This window comes from Coffea eugenioides, chromosome 4 (assembly GCF_003713205.1).
Source record: "Coffea eugenioides isolate CCC68of chromosome 4, Ceug_1.0, whole genome shotgun sequence".
Lineage (NCBI taxonomy): Eukaryota > Viridiplantae > Streptophyta > Magnoliopsida > Gentianales > Rubiaceae > Coffea > Coffea eugenioides.
The window spans coordinates 8,255,563-8,267,986 of record NC_040038.1 but is presented as its reverse complement, the minus strand read 5'-3'; positions in this window follow the sequence as shown (position 1 = coordinate 8,267,986).

Below are 12,424 nucleotides of genomic sequence, written 5' to 3'. Positions count from 1 at the left end.
TACCTACTCTCGTGGTTATAAATTAACTACAAGTTCATTTCTTCTATGAAATTGCATGAAACAAGTCACTAAAACCACAAAGGTGCACCTCTACTCTTGTGAGTGTACTCCCTAGGTTTATCACTTCCTTGAACTAGTGTTAAATTTCAATTTTCATTGCAAACTTAACACCTTAAAATTATCACAATTAATGGTTGGTTAATCATGATTAGAAAAACAAAAGTGATAAATACCTTACTCAAAATAATATCACCAATTAACTAAGTAAATATCACAAACAAGATATAGAAAGTTCATCCATACTCTAGGCATAAACTTTAATTAAACATGAAGAAAAACAAATCTGAACTTGTATTATAGTTAAACATGAATTTAAATACAAAAGAAAAAGTGAAAGGAGAGAAATCACGCCTGTTACATGAGTTCTAACTCTCCATCTTTGCTCTTCAAATCTTCATCCAAGTCTATCTACAAATACAAGAAGGAAAAGCTACACTAACTATACTATATTACTTTAATTAATGAACTAAGGAAACTCTAGTGAAAGTCTACATTTTTGTAGAGTTTTCTAGCCTTCCAAAGTTGTGAAAATGATTTTCAAAGGCTGCTATTTATAGAGAGATTTAAGCTCAAGGTGAGTTGTTTCTTGGTTGGCAAAGTTGGCTTTTGAACTCACTAAGAGTTGTTCTCCAAGTTTCCACACTTTTCTTAGTCAGATATAGCTGAAATTATGAGTTGTAGATGAGCTGGAAAGGTTGTGTAAATAAAGAATAAGTTGCAGAGCAAGTTGTAGTAGAAAATAAAGAATACGCGACTTGAAAATGCGACCTTAAGTTGCGTATTGCCTACCCACGTTTTCTCCTTTGCAGGTTTGCACTTTCTAGGCAGAATTCATCCTTGCTTTATTTTTAGTCCAATGTTAACTGATATTTTATCAATGTTAGAGGCTGAAATAGCTCTTGTATAAAACATGAAAGTTTTAGCTTTTTGAGTTAGCTTTCCAATGCATTAAGAATCATCCAATTTCAAGCTCTGTGGACCAAGAAATGATCAACCAACGTTGACTGGTCAATCTCCTATTTCAGCTTTCGACAATGAAATTGTACTTCTGTATTTAGACCTTTTTACAAGGAAAAAGACTGAACTAGACTTTGATGTCTTCATACCAAATGTAGATCTATCTCATAGCTTCAAAATGATATAAGACTCACCTCAATCTGATGCATGTAGCTCAAGATATAGCTAAAATATCACAAGGTGTCAAAGCTGAAAAACTTGCATTTCATCCTTTGAATATTTTGCGCTTCATATTCTCTTTTTATCATTTCAAATCATCATTAATCATCTAATTATCTTCTCAATTTATGCCATTTGATTGAATTATTAAACCTACAAAAACATGAAGTTTTCACCATTAAAATCCATAAAAGTGCAATTTTTGTCACTTAAACCATAAAATGCATATTTTCACTAAAATCCTAGTTAATTAGCTATAAAACTAAATAAAACACACTAAAACTAACTAATAAAATACACTTAAAACACCTAAAATATGCACTTATCAAACTCTCCCACACTTGATCCCTTGCTTGTCCTCAAGCAATTAGAAATACAAACCAACAATGATCTAAAATTTTGAAAATAAACATATGTGCACAATTCAACTTCATTTTCTCAAAATAAGGTAAAGAACTATTATGCAATTACTCAACTAAGCTCAAGTACTCATAATATCAAGTAAAAGAGAGTCAATTATACCATAATTTTAACTAACTCAATTCCATTTCTCATCTTTACCCGATTTCACAAGCAAGTCATATGGTCAATAAAAATGCTTCCTAAACTCATGATCGTCTTCTTATTCATATTTAAAGAGGGATTTATTTATATATCACATATATAAATATTACTTAAGTTGTGAAAGTGTCTTTTGACGGGATAATCGACATTTTTAGATGAAAATCGTCGGTTACTCAGCACTTCATATCTTCAAGTCACCTTACATACTCTTAATTCAAGTACCGTTTTACACGAAAGTCGACATTCGTAGATGAAAACTCCTAATTACTAAGTACAAAAACCATTGGAGTAGAATAACTCTTATTCTCTTTTTTTTCTTTTTTTCTCCTTTTTTTTCTTCTTTTTCTCTTTTTTTTAAAGTAAAGATAATAATTAGTTCCTCAAAAGAATACTCATGAGAAGAGTGTTACACTTATTGACCATATATTATCACTTAACTATGTAAAATCAAGTAAAGAGAAGAAATTTCACTAAATTTGCAAAATGTAGGCATAATTTTCTCCACTTTACAAGATATACTTTCCTATAAATGTACAAATTATAATCACATAATAGTCATTTCCAAGTTAATTGAAAAAAGAAATTTTCAAGTCACATATCTTTATCTCAAAGTAAAAGAAATTTGATTTACTAATGATATGGAACTTATTGCCCTTTGGATAAATTGAATATTTTGAAACTTTTTGGGCAAATTTATAAATGTGGACAAGATTTGGAAAAATTTTGACAGAGTTTCCCCTTATAAATGAACTAAACTCCTTGCCAACAAACCCAATTTTGAAAAATTTCTAAGCACAATAATATTTCCGAGCACAAGTCCAATATTTGCAATCAGCAAGTCAATCACATACAATGTATACAATCTTAATTCCCCCCCTCCCCCGCACTTAATATGCAAATTGTCCTTAATGTGTAAAAAGAGAAACTAAGAAAAAAAAAATAATACTCCCCTAATATAGCGATTGAAGTGTGCAAATATGAAACTTCACAATCCATCGTTCGTGTATCTTCAAAACCTCCTGAATTCCATTGGAATCTATTAGCTATACAACCTAAAATGCAAAATAGCAAATAAACTAGGTAAGGGTCAAGGATGCAAAAAGTGACAAAAGCATGAAGAACATTTTGTAAATAACTCTTTGCCAAAATCTCTCAGATCATCACAACACATTTTCCAAACTTTATGTGCATTTTGACGTGCGCGGGGTATACATATACAATAAAATCATCCACAATCAAGTTTTACATTTATAAACTCCTAAATACCCCACACGCAATTTATCGCAAATATACGAATCATGAGCGAGTATAGGGTATTAAGGGTCGATCCCACAGGGAAGATTGTAATTACCGGTGTTTTTGGAACTCCTTTATTATCTAGACTACCATAAACATAAAAGTAATGAAAATTAGCACTAGAAAACTCCTAGAGATATGGAATTCCTTACTACTCTTGCAAATGAGATTACCGGTTAAGTGAATGCTATTATCTTGGCTAGTTATGATGTAATTTCGTAATGTATGTGAAACCTACTCTCGTAGTGAATCAGCTATACTTGTAGCTAAGTTATGCCTACTCTCGTGGTTATGAAATTAACTACAAACTCATTCTTTCTATGAAATTATATGAAACAAGTCACTTAAGTCACAAAGGTGCACCTCTACTTTCGTGAGTGTACTCTCTAGGTTTATCACTTCCTTGAACTAGTGTTAAATTCCAATTTTCATTACAAACTTAACACCTTTAGATAATCACAACTAATGGCCGGTTTATCATGATTAGAAAAGCAAAAGTGATAAATAATTTGTTCAAAATAATATCACCAAATAACCAAGTAAACATCACTAACAAGATATTGAAAGTTCAACCATAACTCTAGGCATAAACTTTAACTAAACATGAAAACAAGATCCAAACTTGTACTATAGTTAAACATGAATTTAAATACAAAAGAGAAAGTAATAGGAGAGGAGTCACCCTTGTCACATGAGCTTCAAACTCTCCATCTTTGCTCCTTCAATCTTCATCCAAATCTAACTACAAATAAAAGAAGGAAAAACTACACTAACTATACTATACTAGCCTAACTAATGAACTAAGGAAACTCTAGTGAAAGCTACATTTTTTGTGAGTTTTTCTAGCCTTCCAAAGTTCTTAAAAATGTCCTCCAAGGCTGCTATTTATAGAGGAATTCAAGCTCAAGGTGAGTTGTTAAAGTTGATGTAATTGCTTCTTGGAAACACCAAAAGATGCTTCTTGAATTCTCTATACTTGCTTGCTCAGTTCCAGCCAGATTCCTTACAGAAAAGTGGTCAAAAAGGTTGTGTGAAAAGAACACAAGTTGCAAAGCAAGTTGCAGAGTCGAAATTAAGGATCCGAGGGCAAGATCCGAGGTCGGATCGCTCAAAATAGCCCTCGGATCCCTTTTCTTCATTTTTTTCTTCACTGCTCATTAGGATCCGAGGCCTGTAATATATGGATCCGAGCTCGGATCCACCCCTCAGATGTAGCCTCTGATAGTAGAAGTCTATCCGAGGTCGGGTCTATACAGATCCGAACTTGGATTTACTTGCTCTATTTTTTTGTCCAAATTTAACTGATATTTTGTTAATGATAGAGGCTGGACTAGCTATTGTGTAAAACATGAAAGTTGTAACTCTTTGAGTTAGCTTTCCAATGCATCAAGAATCATCCAATTTGGAACTCTGTGGACTAACAAATGACTAAAATACCCTCGACTGGTCGGAACCTTATTTCAGCTTCGACCATAGAAAATGTACTTCTGTATTTCAACATTTTGACAATGCAAACAACTGAACTGGATTTTGATGTTTTCATACCAAATGTAGATCTATCTTTTAGCTTCAAAATGGTATAAGAATCACCTCAATCCAATGGTTGTAGCTCAAGATATAGTCAAAATACCACAAGATGTCAAAGCTGGAAAACCTTTCTTCTTTTGTTCTTGATTGCATTTCCTCTTTTGCACTTCATATCTTCTTTTTATCACTTTAAACCATCATCAATCATCCAATTATCTTTTCAAATCACTCCAATTGATGATTGAATCATTAAACCTACAAAAACATGAAGTTTTTACCATAAAAATCCATAGAAATGCAATTTTTATCACTTAAACCACAAAATGCATTTTTCACTAGAATCTTAGTTAATTAGCTATAAAAGTAAATAAAAACACCAAAACTAACTAATAAAACATACTTAAAACATGTAAACTATGCACTTATCACATTTAACACAATTTATCACCCTCTTTACCTAGAATATGAAATATATGCACGTTTCCTTCTCTAGGTAATTATAGCTTCACCATATGATGACAAAATTAGGAGCAAAACTCAATCTAAAAACAAACATTATGCACATGTTCGATTTTACCCCTAAAATATCACCAAAATTGCTAAAATCTTCACATATTCAAAATTCATCGTTCAATCATACTCTATATGAAGATTAAGGAATCAAATCATCAAATCATCTAAAATGTCACCGTATAATGAATTTATACATGTAAGCATCATAAGCAAGTCACATTTTAGCAATTTGAGCCATTCAATCATGCTTAATAACATTCCAAGACCAATCACCACATTGATCATAAAATAGGAATATGCATAAAATAAAACATTGTATAGATCATCACATTCCCACATTTGATCATCTAAACATAACATGCTTAAAAATGTTAAATAAGTATAATGAAACTTATATACATCAACAAATAACATCACAAATTCACCATTCAAAGTGTATCATTAAACTTAAAAGATATGCAACAGGTGAAGTTGAAAATACCAAAGTTAAATTCAAGAAATTTACCTCAAGTTGGTAGTGAGCTATGGTGGTGCAAATAATGCAAAAAGTCTATAAAAATCACCCAATTTGACTTCCAATTGATGGATTTAGAAATGAAGAACCCTAACCTTCAATTGATTTTTGATATGTTTTATGTGAATTTCAATTAGTTAAAAAGGCTCTATGAAGGTCAAATGATGTTTGGTTGATAATTTCTTGTAAGAAAATGGTGTATGAGAGAAGATTGGTGAAATATGTATAAGTGTGTGTGAGAAAACATAAGGTGAAGCAAGAAGAGGAAAAAGAAAATGAACCTGCGTTGTCTTTTAAATTGGTCCCAAATACGTGAGTTGAATATGCGGCCTTGAGGTTGCATTTTGGAACTCGCGTTTTCAGTTGAAAAATCATAGGATTGAATACGCGGACTAATGAAAACATGACTTTGAGTCGCGTTTTGGTAGCTGCATTTTCTATTGAAATGTTGCAAAACATAAAAAACGAGATATGTAGAACACACAACTTGTAGTCGCGTTTTTCTGGGCACCGCATTTTTTTTTTTTGCAAATTTTGCAGAAATATTAACTTTTCAAAATTATACATGGTACCCCAATTACTCAAAATGTATTTTAGATCATTCTTTGCCAAAATATTCAATGTACGCATATGTAAAATAATCAAAACGTGCATTTTAACCCTCTTTAATAAATTAAAAATAACTTTTACTCAAATCAAAGAGTAGAGTTCCTTGATCGAATGTCGCCCTTTTCACCTCATTTGGTCACCTTTACTTCTATTTCCTACATCTACAAAAGAAAAACAACAAGATCATGCAAACACATAATTTAAATATAAAATCACATAAAATTAACATAAATAACAAAAATATTGGGTTGTCTCCCAACAAGCGCTTTTGTTTATAGTCGTTGGCTTGACTATTTTACCTCATTTTTCAAGGAGACTTTGTTAATAAGTAATCCACCATTTTAAGTCGTGGTGGATCATTAAAAGGTGACTTTACGACAAAAGTCACGTAATCAAATGATAAAAGAGATGGAAGTGATTTACCTATCTCAAGTGTTTCATAGCTATTACTTTGAATGTGTGTCACTTGAGTACTCATCAAAGGAATGTCCATATGGCTTTCTTGGGCTATAATACCTTTAAAACCTATATTCTCAATACATTCTCCAAGAGGAGTGAAAAATGAGTCGTTAAGGCTCACCTCTTTAGATTCAAGATTTTCAAGATTAGCTCCAAAGGTACTATCATGTGAAATGGACATTTTCTCATTGAAACACAATTGAGATTCATCATTTTCATCAAAATGCAATCCACTTTCACTAGCAACATGCTCACCATTCATGATAGGATCATAGTGCATATCATTAAAAGAAATTACTTCACACAACTTATGCAATTGGTCTTGTATTCTACCAAAGTGAGAAGTTAATTCATCTAACATTTTCTCAATCCTAGCAAAACGGTCGGCGGTTGCATTAGCTAGTCTTTCTAAAGCTAACTCCTAAGATGATTTAGAATCATTAGCTAATGGTTCACTCTCTAATTTCCAAGGTAAAGATGCATTAGCTAACTTTTTTACTGCTAATTCCCAAAAAGGTTTAGATTCACATTGGACACATTCGAATTGTAAATTATATAAGTGAGGAGAAACACTATTAACACATTGATTATCCCAACCAGAAGCATACGAATTTCCCCAATTAGGACCATATTGATCAAAATAAGGATTGCAATGTCCAAATTCATCAAAATAATCCAGATTTTGTGCTTGCCTACATGTATGAGTAGCATGATAACCGCCACACAAGTCACAAATCATATTATTAAAATTAAAAGAATCAACATTTCTCTTTTGTTCAAGCATATCTGAAATGGTGTCCAATTGAATTTTTAACATTATAACATCAAATTTAGCTTTTGAGCACCTTAAACCATCTTCAAATGACATACCTTCGATAATTTCATGGTTACCTCTATTCAAGGAGCTTTGCATGTAGTAACCATTTGCTACTGAATTTCCATTTCTCATGCATTGTCTGCCCATATTTTCTACTCTTCTTAAGCCCCTAAACATGTTTTCAAAATAATTCAAAAAATATGTTTAATCAAGAAGAATAGATGACTCTAAACATACAAAAAATATAAACAAAGATTCAAAAAGGCACTAAACTTGACAAGACACGTGACCTAACAAAAACACCAAAAACACGAAAAATTATATAAATTAATAAAGTTGTTCTTAGCACCGATATTGACAAATCTTCCTTGAGAATGACGCCAAAAACTTGACGAATGCGGGGTATACATATATCAATTAGTTCATCTACAATCAAATTTTACATTTATAAAATCCTAAATACCCTACACACGATTTTTCGTAAGTATACGAATCGTTTATTGAGTATAGGGGTATTAGGTGTTGATCCCACAGGGAAGATTGTCAATTACCGATGATTTTCAAACTCTTTTATTATTTAGACTATCACAAGTACAAGGAATTAGATCTACACTATAAAAGTAACAAAAATACAATAAAAAGCTCCTAGAGGTAAGGAATTGCTTACTATTCTTGCAAAAAAAGTTACTGGTTAAGTGAATGCTATTATCTTGAATAGTTATGGCATAATTTCCTCATGTATGTGAAACCTACTCTCATAGTGAATCAACTATACTTGTAGCTAAACCATACCTACTCTCGTGGTTATGAAATTAACTACAAGTTCATTTCTTCTATAAAATTACATGAAACATGTCATTTAAGCCACATAGGTGCTCCTCTACTTTCGTGAATGAACTCCATAGGTTTATTACTTCCTTGAACTAGTGTTAAATTCTAATTTTCATTATAAACTTAACACTTTTAGATTATAACAATTAATGGTCGGTTAATCATGATTAGAAAAATAAAAGTGATAAATAACTTGCTCAAAATAATATCACCAAATAATCAAGTAAACATCACTAACAAGATATAGAAAGTTCATCCATACTCTAGACATAAACTTTAGCAACACATGTTAAAACATAAAGCCAAATTTGTATTATAACTAAATATGAAATCCAATACAAGAGAGAAAGTAATAGAAGAGATATCACTCTTGTCACATGAGATCAACCTCTCCATCTTTGCTCCTTAATTTTCATCCAAATCTAACTACAAATATAAGAAGGAAAAACTACACTAACTGTACTATACTAATGAACTAAGAAAAACTAGTGAAATTACATTTTTGTGAAGTTTCTCTAGCCTTCCAAAGTTGTGAAAATGGTCTCCAAAGGCTATATTTATAGAGAGATTCAAGTTCAAGGTGAGTTCTTTTTTGGTTGGCAAAGTTGGCTTTTAAACTCACCAAGAGTTATTCTCCAAGTTTTCACACCCTTCTTGATCAGATATAGCCGAAATTATGAGTTGTGGATGAGCTGGAAAGGTTATGTGAACAAAGAACAAGTTGCAAAGCAAGTTCCAGCAGAAAATGAAGAATACATGACTTGAAAACGGGACCTTAGGTCACGTATTACCTACCCATGTTTTCTCTTTTGCAGGTTTGCATTTTCTGGGCAGAATTCATCCTTGCTCTGTTTTTGGTCCAACTGCAACTGATATTTTCTCTATGTTAGAGGCTGAACTAACTCTTCTGTAAAGCATCAAAGTTGTAACCCTTTGCGTTAGTTTTTCAATGCATCAAGAATCATCCAATTTAGAGCTCTTTGCACCAATAAATGACCAAAATATCCTCGACTTGTCAATCTTCTGTTTCAGCTTTTGACAATGAAATTGCACTTCTGTATTTCGACTTGTTGACAAGAAAAACGATTCAACTGGATTTTGATGTCTTCATACCAAATGTAGATCTATCTCATAGCTTCAAAATGTATAAGAATCACCTCAATCCAATGCGTGTAACTCAAGATATAGCCAAAATATCACAAGATATCAAAGCTGAAAAACTTGCATTTCATCCTTTGAGTATTTTGCACTTCATATTCTCTTTTTATCACTTCAAATCATTAATAATCATCTAATTATTTTCTCAATTCATGCCATTTGATAATTGAATCATTAAATCTACAAAAACATGAAGTTTTCACCATTAAAATCCATAGAAATTCAATTTTGACCACTTAAACCATAAAATGTATATTTTTACTAAAATCCTAGTTAATTAGCTATAAAACTAAATAAAACACACCAAAATTAAGTAATAAAACTGTACTTAAAATACATAAAATATGCACTTATCAGAAATTGTGAAATATGAGGGACAAAAAATTGATTTTGTTAAATGTGAGGGACTATAGATAAGATAATGTTAATTTTGATTTCACAATTTTACCCTTCAAAAATGATCATGTGCAAGGCACGTGGTGGATTCCGATAAAAAAACCAGCTGAAAATCTAGATAGGAACCAAATTTGACCAATATGAATTTGTAAGGGATGTAAAAGTATACTTTAAAAGTGAAGGACAAAAAAAGTTATTTTGCAAAATGTGAGGGACGTTTTAAACGATTTTTCCTAAAATTTAGTCTTTCCAAAATCCTTGATTTCAAATTCTTTTTTTGCAAATATTTAACAGCCTTTTGGAACTCTTCAGGAATTCCAATCAAATTAAGATCATCAACACATACTACAATAATTACAAAATTTGACCTATTTTTCTTTATAAAAACATATGAAGATATTGGGTCATTGGTATAACTTTCTTTAATTAAACATTCACCGAGATGGTCATATTACATAGGTCCAGATTGTTTAAACTCATATAAAGACTTTTACAATTTAATAGAATAAATATCTTTAAAATTTGATTTATGTGCTTTAGGCATGTTGAATCCTTTAGAAATTTTCTTGTAAATATCATTATCAAGATTTCCATATAAATAAGTAATAACTATATCCATTAAACACATATCTAGTTGTTCATGCACTGCTAACTCACAAGATATTCCAAATGTGATCACATCCACTATAGGTGAATACAACATATCTAAATATGATCGCATCCACTACAAGTGAATATGTATCGTCATAATCAAATTCAAGTCTTTGTGAAAATCCTTGGACTACAAGTCTTACTTTATATCTCATAATTTTATTTATTTTTATTTATAGCCCACTAGCTTTGCACCTTTTGGGTATTTTGGACTATAGGTCCAAAGACTTTTTATTGTGCCAATGAATTCAATGCTGATAGAATCGTATCTTTCCCTTTTGGCCAATCATTTCTATGTCGACATTCATCAATCAATATATTTTCATGATCCTCATTTTCTTCCATGATATCAAGTGCTATGCTATATGTACAAATATTTATTTATATTCGTTTAGATTCCCACTTAAAATTTTTTATGATTTCATTCTCTTCAGGAGTAAACTTTGTTGACTCTTTAGGAAGTTGAATTTTGTCATGATATTTATTTAATTTTTAGAGATATTTGAAATCAAAATGTCTATTTAGGTAGACCAACCTTAAATTTATTTGTAGCACTTGTATATATCTTTCAGGGACATCAATTTTAATCAAATTATTTCCTGCAAGAATATTTGCTTTAATAATTCTTCTGGAGTCAATATATTTGACAATTGATTTGCAATTTTGTGCAAATGAATAATCTTTTGAACTTTCAGTTCACATTATTTTGTATAAGGATTAAGAAAATCCAATAATATTTTTTAAGTGATGTCCTTTTTTGACCGATCATTTCTTCCCCCTAATGTTGGGAATTGTAGTTCATCAGTAAATTATTCAATAAATAGATCACCCATCAAATTTCTGTTTAATTGTAAACAATGATTTATACCCGACATAGATTTTCAAATTTCTGTTAGAACCACATATAATATAAAGGGGTATATATGAGCATTTATTAGCTCTTAAATCATGTAAATTCTCACTTTTTGTCAAATCATAAATCTATTGAAATCAGTAAACTACTAGTTTACAATGAGTGATGATTTTGAATTAGTTATGAACCAAATGAGAATGAAGATAATTATATCGATAACCCTTTCTCACTCGAATGGTTATTGTGATATAACCAACATTTGTCTCACTTGATTTCTAAACATGATATTTATTATTGTCTCATTAATTCCTTGATTTGATGTTCATTTTGGTGGATATCTTTAAAATTTAATAAATTCTTCGAGACTTGGGAGAGAGTAATGCTTCATTTATGACAAATTTTTTTTCCTTCAAGGAGAAATACTGCGGTGGCTCTTCCGGAGTTTTCAATCAATTTTAGGACTACAACTTATGAATTCCAATAAGAAAAACATCTTTTATTTTTAAGTATAGTATGCATAGTAACAGTATTAATGAGACATATATCATCATCACTATAATTCTTGTGAGACAAATATCATCACCATAATCCTTTGATCCTAAATATTTGGTATCCATTTCTTCAAGAAGAAAATATAAGTATTACTATTATAAATCAAATCGATCATCATACACGTTTAGAGTGTTTAAAGAAATTGACTATGTCAAGATGTTTTATAATTTTGGTTGGTAAAATATATTTCGGGACATTTATTTTCAAGATGTTTATTTTCTTCTCCTTATCATTCTCATTCCACTTCACGTGGTAATTTTTTATCTACCATGATGAGATACATCTTTATTAAAACCATAGTCATGACCATAACCATAATTAACAAGTTGAATTTTAGTCGAATTCATTTTTTAGAATGGACTAGAGCTAGTTGGTTGGCTTTCATTGTTGTGTTCATTTACAATAAGCACAAAATACTTCTCAAATTTTTCTCTCGACATTGTTGCTA